Here is a 10,198-nt window from a genome sequence, read left to right as displayed (position 1 = left end):
ATAGAAAAGGTAAAATTCATGTAACAATGCTAGGTGGACTAAATTTACAAACTAAATGGGGTGTTATCAATAAGAAATAGGCACGTTAATCATCACTTAAGTAATAATTCAATCATCAACTTCCATGTCATTTAATTTCCAAAATTAATCTACACATTTAGTCTCCTTAGCATTACTCAAATAAAAAGGGTAACTACAATCCACCTTCTGAACAGGTTGACTATCCCAACCAAAAAAAAAGGGTGGATTATGCGCTTGCTATCCCAAATCAACAATTTCAGAAACTCTCATTGAAAAAAAAAATTTCTACATATAATAAAATAAAAAAGAAAATTTTTATTTTAAGGGTGTTTTAACGAAACACTATTGTTCACTTTTAATGAAAAACCATATTTTTACCTTTCCCTAGTATTATTCACTACACCTTTATTTGTCATTTTTCATTAAAACTAAATTTTTTGGGACTTTTCGTTAGTTTTCCTTTATTTTAACCCATATAATTTCCTTCTACACTCAGCTTATTCTTTATACTCATTATTTTTAAGGGGCATTTAGACTTAAGGACCTAAAGAAGATTATTTTTTTCATTATAACCGTGATGCTTTTATAAATCTAGTTTTAGTCCCTAACTTTAAAACTCATTATCAATCTTATTAAATACCCCTACCCACTTTTATTATTTTCAAATGTTTTTCCCAAAATTCCTAATTTAATCATCAATAAGGCCTTAAAAAAGAAATTTTTATTTCTACATATCAAATTTAGTAATTTAAAATGGAAGACTTTTTAAATCATTTTGCTAATGAGAATTAAACTATATAAAAATTTATACAAACAATCACTAAACCAAACAAATAAGTTAATATGCAGACACAATAAACAATATACACTACAAAGGTACATGAATATATACATAGGTGCATATATATAGATACATATATACATAGGCAAGCCCTTTATGCAAAGGGATCCCCATTTTTTGAAAAAAAAGGGGATTAGGTGTGGGGCCCACTCTACATCAAATTTCAACGATCCAAACCGTCTATTTTGTAAGTCTCAATTCATAGACCATCCTTACAAAAATTCAATTCAATCCAAAGTCATTTGCCTATTTAATTATGAAGATCAAATTTCATTGTTTCTTGTATAACAAAGTATTCATTCATTTCTTTGAACCTAATTAGATATCTTAAATATTCCCGATTTGGCTAATATTTTGCAAGGATGATTTATGAGGTACAACTTAAAAAATAGATGGTTCGGATCGTTAAAATTCAATGTGGTGTGGACTCCACAACTAATCTCTATTTTTATAACAAAAAAAAAAGGGTATCCCTTCCCTTAAAGGATTCCTATACATAGGTTCATATGTATAGGTACACAAATGTACATATAGGTGCATATATATATAGGTAACATATATACATAGGTTTCATGTGTATAGATACACAAATGTATATATAGGTGCATATATATCGGTACATAAATATATATTTATGTACATATGCACAGGCACACAAATTATGTATGCATATATATACATGCAAATAAACATATATGTACTGTTACCACTTAAGCAATTTTTGTACCCATATTGAATACAAATTAAGTAAAAATCTTCTATTTATAATACTAAAAATAAAACAAAACAAAAGTTAATAATTATTAGCTAGATTTTGGGTGACATACAAAGTCAAAGGACCAAAATCAATATTTAATCTTACACCCAACTTTAATGAAAAATTGATCTTATTTAGGGATTATAATTTAGTTTCCTTTATTTTTAATTAAACTATCAATATCTCTTTAAATCCAAATTTCCTACATAAACTACCCTTACAAACCTTCATGCACAAAATCAGTGAGACTTTGAAACAATGTAAATTGTCAAGTTTGTCTTTACACCCATTTGAAAAAACCAAAACCAAAATCAAAGCATTCTTTCCTCTGACGTTCTCTCCTTCCAACAATTGTTTTTTATAGAGTCTTCATCACTCGATACAACGTTGCTCTCGATATATCCCAGGTTGCTTTGTGTGACCATGTCAAACAAGTTATCAATTCAAAGGAGTTCCATCTATTTACTTGGAAGCCCAAGGTTTTTAGGTTCTCTTCTCTCAATACAAAATAAATCAATTTTTTTGTGTTTCTAAATTATTAAGTTTAAAATGTTTTTTTAAGTCATTTTTATCAAAGTCTTACATATGAAAATAAATAATTTTTCTTATATGAAATTAGGTCACATTTTTTAGCATCGCCCCAAAGCTCAAAAATATCAAAACCGGCCTTGGAAATGAGGAGCATACTGTAAGCATGCACATATACGTATTTGAATAGAAACAAGCTGCAAGCCTACAAATCGACTCAACTTTCAACTTTTTCAAGTGACAAATTGCAACCTGTAAGTTAGACTTGTAATTAAATACAGAGAGTTTTAATGAAAAGCCCATGGTATTGTTCACTTTAACGAAAAACCACATTTTTACACTAAAAAGTCAAACCTAGTACTATCCACTTTACTCTTTATTTTGTCTTTGTCATTAAAACTCAAAGTTTTTAAGCCCCTTTCATTAGTTTTCCTTTAAATGGGAGTTTTAACAAAAAGCCCGCGGTGCTGTTCACTTTAACGAAAAACCCTTTTTATTAGTTTTCCTGCTAAATGTTACCCTATTATTTTCATTAGTTTTCTTTTAAATAAAATAGAAAAGTTGATTGATACCCAAATATTTATTATTTTTCGATTTAGAGCCTTTGACCATTTATGCCACTTATGATAACTTCCCTTTGGAATTGAATTCCTTCCTGAGCAAATGATGGGGATCCTCATGATCTACTAACACGAGTCGTTAGATTTTGATCTAATGGTTACAAACAAGAGGTTCCTCTAAAAGTTATAATAATTGTAACCGTTAGATCAAAATTTAACGGTCCGTGTTAGTGGATCATGAGAATCCCCACCATTTGCTTAGGAGGGGATCCAATTCCTTTCCTTTTATGTGCGGTGCAAATTGATGTTTCTATTTCTATTTTTCATTTCCAATTTGCCCATAAAGTTAAAATGGTTAGAAGCATGATTAGGGTAACACTTAGCAGATTTATTGCTATCGTTATTTAGATTCCCAATTATTTTTTTCTTTTTAAGGAATGTTGGGTTAAACCAAGTAGTCATACCCATTTGACCTGGCATTCGTGTCATGTTTTTCGTGTTTGTGTTGATTTTGCGTTATAGCCAAGATCTTAATGGGTCATGTTGTGTAACGCCTATTAAAAAGAACGAGAGTATGACCCCCAAACTCGACCTGTTAATATTAACAAGTAATATGACCCGACTTGTTATCTGTTAAAAAAATATATTTTAAACCAATAAATAATCAAATGAAAAATATAACACCGAATTAGTATATGCATATCACATTGTTACATAAATATTACTTCAAAACATAAAAAACAACATTTGTCTTTCAAGTATCACATAAATAATAATTAATGTAGAAGTGGAAAAAAATAATATGCAAACGCTTGTAATGACAAGCTTTACAACTTTCATGAAAGGATCAACTTCCAAATTCACTTGTATAACACATAAACTATAGATCAAAATTTAACCAATGATTGTCGTTTACATTTATACTCCATTCTTCTCACCAAATTTTGTTTTTTTTAAAACATAAACTTTTAGAGAATGCAGGAATATGAACGGTTCAGATCGTTGATGTTATGTTCATAGTTTTACTGTTAGTAAAAATATTGCTCGAAGTTTGTAAAGTCTAAAAACTATATAACATCGACTCATATTTCAATTAACCGTAAATATCAGAACATGATATCAATGATCCAAATTGTTCATTTTTTCTATATCCGCTAAAAAGATCATGTTTTTAAAAAAGAAAATCTGAAAGAAAATAAAATTTCGGTGAGAAGAATAAAGCATAAACGACAATCGACGGGTAATTATAAATCTAAGGTTTATGAATTATACTGATAAATTTTGGAATTGGCCCTTGACGAAAGTTGTAAAGCTTGTCACTACAAGTGATTTAATATTCTTTTTTACATTTTTCACACTCTTCAATAATTATTATGAATTTCATTAATTTTGCACTCAAATAATAAACACTATTCATGGTGGTTTGGAGGGTTTTAAATATCTAAACAACGATGTAACCATCATCAAAACGTAGATGATGCAATCATGAGGGATTATATATTCTTTCACATTTCACACTTGTACAAAAATTAATTTTTATTTATATTGGACTCCCTAAAAATATTATTCACAAGGCTTTGTAGGGTTTTAAAAATTCAAACGATGATGTACCCATCTCAAAGCGTGGATAATGTGATCATGAGCTTTTGCATATTTTTTTTCACATTTTTCTCACTTGTAAATTAATTATTATAATTTTTTAATGTGTTGGTTATTTTTAAATTACTTTGACATTTTTATTTTTAATGTGTTTTATAATATTTTAATCCCACTTTTAAGAAGATAAAATATTTATGAGTATGATTTTATGTGAAAGAGTAAAAACTTTGTTGGATTGTTGACTCCAAAGTTGAAAGGCTATTTTTTTTTTCTATACTAATACTATACTAGTTGATTTAATTTTGGGCAACATGTCAAGTAAAAGTTATCTCAACAATGATAATAAAAAACTCTCATAATAAAAATAAATAAATAAATAAAACTTAAATTTTTTAACTTATATAGAATAAGTTAAAAAAAACTTATATATAATAATAATAAAATAATACATATTTAATATTGTGACAGCCCGTCCCAGATTATTTGTACCGTAGGTGTGAAATGACGGTTTTGCCCCTAGTGGTTATGTTTCGTTATGTGGTTGTTTTGGGGTCTTGGTTGGCTGCATCTGGACCACACACACACCCACACTCTCCCTCATCTCCTTCCATGTCCCGTGCCTCTCTCTCTATCTCTCCCTTCTTCTTCTTCGCACGGACAAGACCAAAAACCTATGAAAACGTTGTAGATCGAGGTGGAAAACTATACCTTTGTGTTCGTGAGGTTCATACGAGTTCAACCATACCCATTTCAGGTAGCAAATCCTTCGATTTCATGTCAAACCATGGAACCCCGATTTTGATCACTATTCATGCATGCGTGAAATGTTGTTTTTCAGGGAATTTGAAGCTTGAAGGAAGCTTAGTGAGGTCCTTAGGAAGCTCAGGTTGGTTCGTTGGAAGGTTTTGGATGTCGGCATCGTGAGTTGCAAGTTTGGCCGGATTTTGTGAAGTTTCTCCGGCGAGATTCCGTGAATTTCAGGGCTCGAAAGTGGTAAGATTTCGTTCTATTTGTTGTAAGCTTCATTTTGGTACCAATTTCATGAAATTTGGTTGAAAAACGAGTGAGAAACGAAGGTTTGAAGTTTTTTCGGTTTTCCGGCAACGGCGACGGCATCGGAGGTGTGCCGGAAAAGATGACGAAATATTTCGTCAGTTTGGACGGAATATTCCTAACGGCGTTAGGTTAACTTTAACGGAATTTGTTAGTTTTAACGGAATATTCCTGACGCCGTCAGTGTGCCTGGCACGTGGCCACGCGTGGCCGGTGCGTCTAGCCGTGCCTTGGCCGGCGCATGGAGGCGTGTGAGACGTCAAAAAATTATTTTAAAAATTTGGGGATGTTCATGAGGTTAAGTAGATCATGTTGGTGTATTCATACACCCCATTTGAGCATTGTATGAGAAGTTATTACCTAGTTTTGGTTATGTGCTTTAAATTAACGTTTTTATAGTTGTTTCGCATATAGGTGAGACCTATCCTGAGGACGAGGGCAGTCACTCGAGGCAAGGGGGTTACGACCCTTCTACATACCAGTGAGTGGGCTTTTGGTTTTCCGTATATACTTATATACTTTTGGTTTTTCCAGAAAATGAAATGGAATGTTTATATGTTTTAAATGTCATGCACAGCGTTTGCCTATTTATTTATGCATTGGTAGTTGCATATATGTATGTTTGGTGTTGCAGACGCACAGGTAAGTGCCAGGTAAGTTATAGTTTATAGTTGTGACGTAGTAGTTATGTGTTATGCATAGTGAGCTCATAACCTGCACCCCCGGTGTTAGTGCTCCTGCCCAGAGTAGGGCACAATCCTTCACGTGATGTTCACCTCCCGCACCATACGCTCATCTTGGATCCAAGTTAGGTGCACAGTCCTGTTGTACAGACCACTTTAGATGGTTCTGACACGTAGGTGACCCGCGATTATTCACCTAATATTCACGTGATCGTAACACTTGAGCGTATTTATTTACACCCAGTCCTGTCGTACATACCACTTTAGGTGGTTCCGACTCGTGTGCAGGTATAGTTAGTGAGTTGGAGATTTGAGCTCTAGATTCAGCTGTACAGGTTACTGTAGACATCGAAATTTCAGTAAAACAAATGTTCACCAATGCATTAAAGTTTTGGCGTGTCAAGGCATACATGGCATACGCCACGTGTTGTACAAATTGTACACTTGGCGTGTGACTCAACAAAATAGGAAGAAATACCCTTGAAGGATTAAACAAGTTTTTCTTCTCATTTTGGGTAATGACAAGGCAAGTACATTTCAATCCATTGAGGATCAAAACAAGTTTTTCTTCTCATGTTGGGCAATGACAAGGCAAGCACACTTGAATCCATTACGGATCAAAGCAAGTTTTTCTCATTTGGGCAATGACAAAGCATACACATTTCAAGTTTAAAATGGTGTTAAGTGGGAAATTAGGCCATAAGTTACACCACTTCAAGTTTAAAATGGTATTAAGTGGGAAATTAGGCCATAAGTTACACCACTTCAATTTCAATATTGCATTAAGTGGGAAAATTAGGCAATGGTGCTTGGAAAGGAAAAAAATATTTTTGTGGTGGTGATTCATTCTCAAAGCCTATAAATAGGCTTCTCCATCAAGGTATCAAACATCAAGGAATTCACAAATACATTTCTCTACTCCCAAAATTAGAAGAGGAATTCCCCAAATCCTTGAAGCTTTGAAACTCCAAAGCTTCCAACCATCCAAATTCCCAAGAATTCCGAAGGATCAAGAAAGCTCTCTTCGTTCTTTGTTAAATCCTCTTTCAAGATCAAGCCCCGACGGCCCTTGAAGAAAGTGTTCATTCGTTCATCCTAAGCTCAAGCCCCAACGGCCCTTTGGATCAATAACATCAACAAATCCACACATCCAATCGTTCTTCAAGATTAAGCCCCAACGGCCCTTGAAGATCCGCTCATCCATCAACCTTCAAGATCAAGCCCAAAAGCCCTTGAAGAAATCCACACAACCATTATTCAAGATCAAGCCCCAACGGCCCTTGAAGAAAGCGTTCATCATTCATCATCCGTTCATCCTAAGATCAAGCCCCAACGGCCCTTTGGATCAACGACCTCAACAAACCCATACACCCATTCTTCAAGATCAAGCCCAACGCCCCTTGAAGATCCATTCATCAACTATTCATCCTTAGATCAAGCCCCGACGGCCCCTTGGATCAACAAACAAATCCACACATCTATTCTTCAAGATCAAGCCCAAAAGCCCTTGAAGAAAACCAACTGTTCATTCAAGATCAAGCCTAGACGGCCCTTGAAGAAAACTAACCGTTCTTCAAGATCAAGCCCAAAAGCCCTTGAAGATCCGCTCATCCGTCAACATTCAAGATCAAGCCCTGAAGGCCCTTGAAGAAACTTCCATCAACCTTCAAGATCAAAGCCACGAAGGCCCTTGAAGAAACTTACAACCGTTCATCCAAGATCAAGCCTCGACGGCCCTTGGATCAACAAATCTACATCTTACGGAGATCGAATCAGAGGACCAAATTTGAGAGAGATCGTAACCCCAAAATCATCAAACCAAAAAATATTATTTTGTACACGTTATTCTTGTTTCTTGTGTTTCAAGGAATTTTTCGTGTTCACAGTTACGTTAGGTGACTCTGATTGACATATTACATTGCATTGATTGACATTACCTAAGTTATGTACATTTTATGTAAAGGCATTCGACATGGCATATTCTGAGCATGTTTTCGATATACATGTATATTCTATTTTCTGGGAAACTATACAGGTTTTACGGCGAGAGATTATAACTTTTGATAATGAAATGATTTTGAAAAGCCTTATTTTTGCCCACTCACACTTTTTGTTTTGCGTCCCTCCAGGTTCTAGTTTGGATTGCTCTATTGGTGGCTCACGAGGAATTCACGGTATATCTGACAGATTATCACAAGTGTAGGCCCCTTCTGGGTATATTTAGTTAGTATTTGTTCCTCTAGACTGCACTTGGTTTTCTGTGCTCTGAATATTGTTTTTCACACTTACGCTTGCACATGTATGTTAATTACTCTGTGTGTAGTTTGGTTTTTATTTATTCGTACTTTTATTATTATTCTTAGCTTCCGCACTGTGCACATGGTTACGTCACTCTCACGTGACGGCCATCATACCCTGATTTCGGTCGGGGTGTGTCAAATATACTATATATATGTACTATGGCTAATGTATATAGTAAGTGTTTTTAGTAGTTTAAATTAGAAATCATCAAAATAATTTTTTCTTAACGGGTCGAAACGGGTTACTGACGGACTACCCGTGTGAAAACCCGTTCAGGACCCATTACTAACAGATTCTTAACGGGTGACCCGATAACAACTTGTTATTAATAGATTCTTAACGGGTGACTCGATAACGATCCGATTAGTTATTATGTTGACTCGAAACTTGTTACTTTTGTGTCTTTTCCGTGTCGTATTAACAAATCGTGTAAGAAGTTGCTAGATCTACTATTTGTACTCATGTTCGCATTCTCGTCTTTACAAATCAAAATAGTTTACAAGATTATTATCGCAGTTGTAAAAATAGAAAACCTATAATTTAGCAAATTAGATCTCTTTGGTTGAAACAAGACGAATGGTCAAAAGTTGAAAAAAAAAAAAAATAAAAAAAAAGAGGCTAGGTTGGGAGGATTTGGGACATGGATGCTCTTACCTTTTCTCTTTTAAGAGTGCTAATGAGTGGGAGCAACGTTTCGAAATCATTCTTCTTGGGGCACAAACAAAAAATCTCAAATTTAAAATTTAAAACTTTTGTATTCTTTTTACTCTAAAAAAATATTGTATTCTTCTTTGGCTCTAAGTTGGTCGGTCTATTATCACTTAGTACTACGGTATAGTGGTATTATTCCATACTGGTAAGTAAAAAATCTTAGGTTCAATTATCCCAAAGACGAATTTGAACTATATTATTGCTAAGTCTAGCCCACTTTCCTCACTCTTTTAATGTAGGTAATATTGTTTGTTCGAAAAAAAAAAAATTGGTTGATCGATTGAGTACTCGTGAAAGAACAAGGATCGGTTACATTTAGAGGGGAAAAAAAATATATGAGTTTATGGTTTAGTGGTAGGACTTGTTTGTGTGGGTAGGGATTTGTTTATGGTTTAATATTTGCCCTCTCAATATTTCCCGGAAAGAATCAAGAGTTGGGTGGTGGCTGCGACACCACTTCTCCATTTGGATTAATAGGGGATAAAGTTCAAGAGAACATATATATTTGCTATAACTATATACATATGCTATGGATTTGTTTGAAAATAATAGCGTAACAAGCATGGCTGTTGCATGGAGAGTTCTAGGTTAGTCTTCCCGGTGTCGCAAAAGGTATCACATTCATAACGAGATGGTATCACGTGGAAGCCAACATGTAAATGATCAACATTAAACTCATATAATGGTAAAAGGGCACTATGAGGTTTTGTATCCTCAATAGCAATATAATGTTTAGCTATTGTTATTCTTCAATTCATTTGATCCGCCAGCCGAACATGAAGAGGAGCATGTAATAAGTAAAAATGGGTGTTTGGATATCACTATCCTATTTATATATATAGCATAGATTAAAATCCACTGACCTTTGTGATGAAAAATGCGTATGAAATATTGGAACAACAAATCAAACTTCCATATGTCATGATGACAATATCACCGCAATTCAAACTTAAGGTTACCGATCAAGGTATATTAAGGATTGGGGCTTCCGCAACACCCCATGCAGACCCATACAAAAACAGTATGACCACTGCTTCTTAAAGATAGACCAAATCCGCATTTCTATATGTGGAAGCTCAATAGTAGGGATTGGGCTTTGGCCTTATATTTCTTTTGGGTAAGGCCATGGTAAAGGGAACATACT

The sequence above is a fragment of a genome, unplaced genomic scaffold, assembly GCF_019419815.1.
Source record: "Pyrus x bretschneideri cultivar Hongxiangsu unplaced genomic scaffold, Pyrus_bretschneideri_v1 Contig21, whole genome shotgun sequence".
Classification (NCBI taxonomy): domain Eukaryota; kingdom Viridiplantae; phylum Streptophyta; class Magnoliopsida; order Rosales; family Rosaceae; genus Pyrus; species Pyrus x bretschneideri.
The sequence above is the reverse complement of the archived record's forward strand: the minus strand, read 5'-3'. Positions refer to the sequence as shown.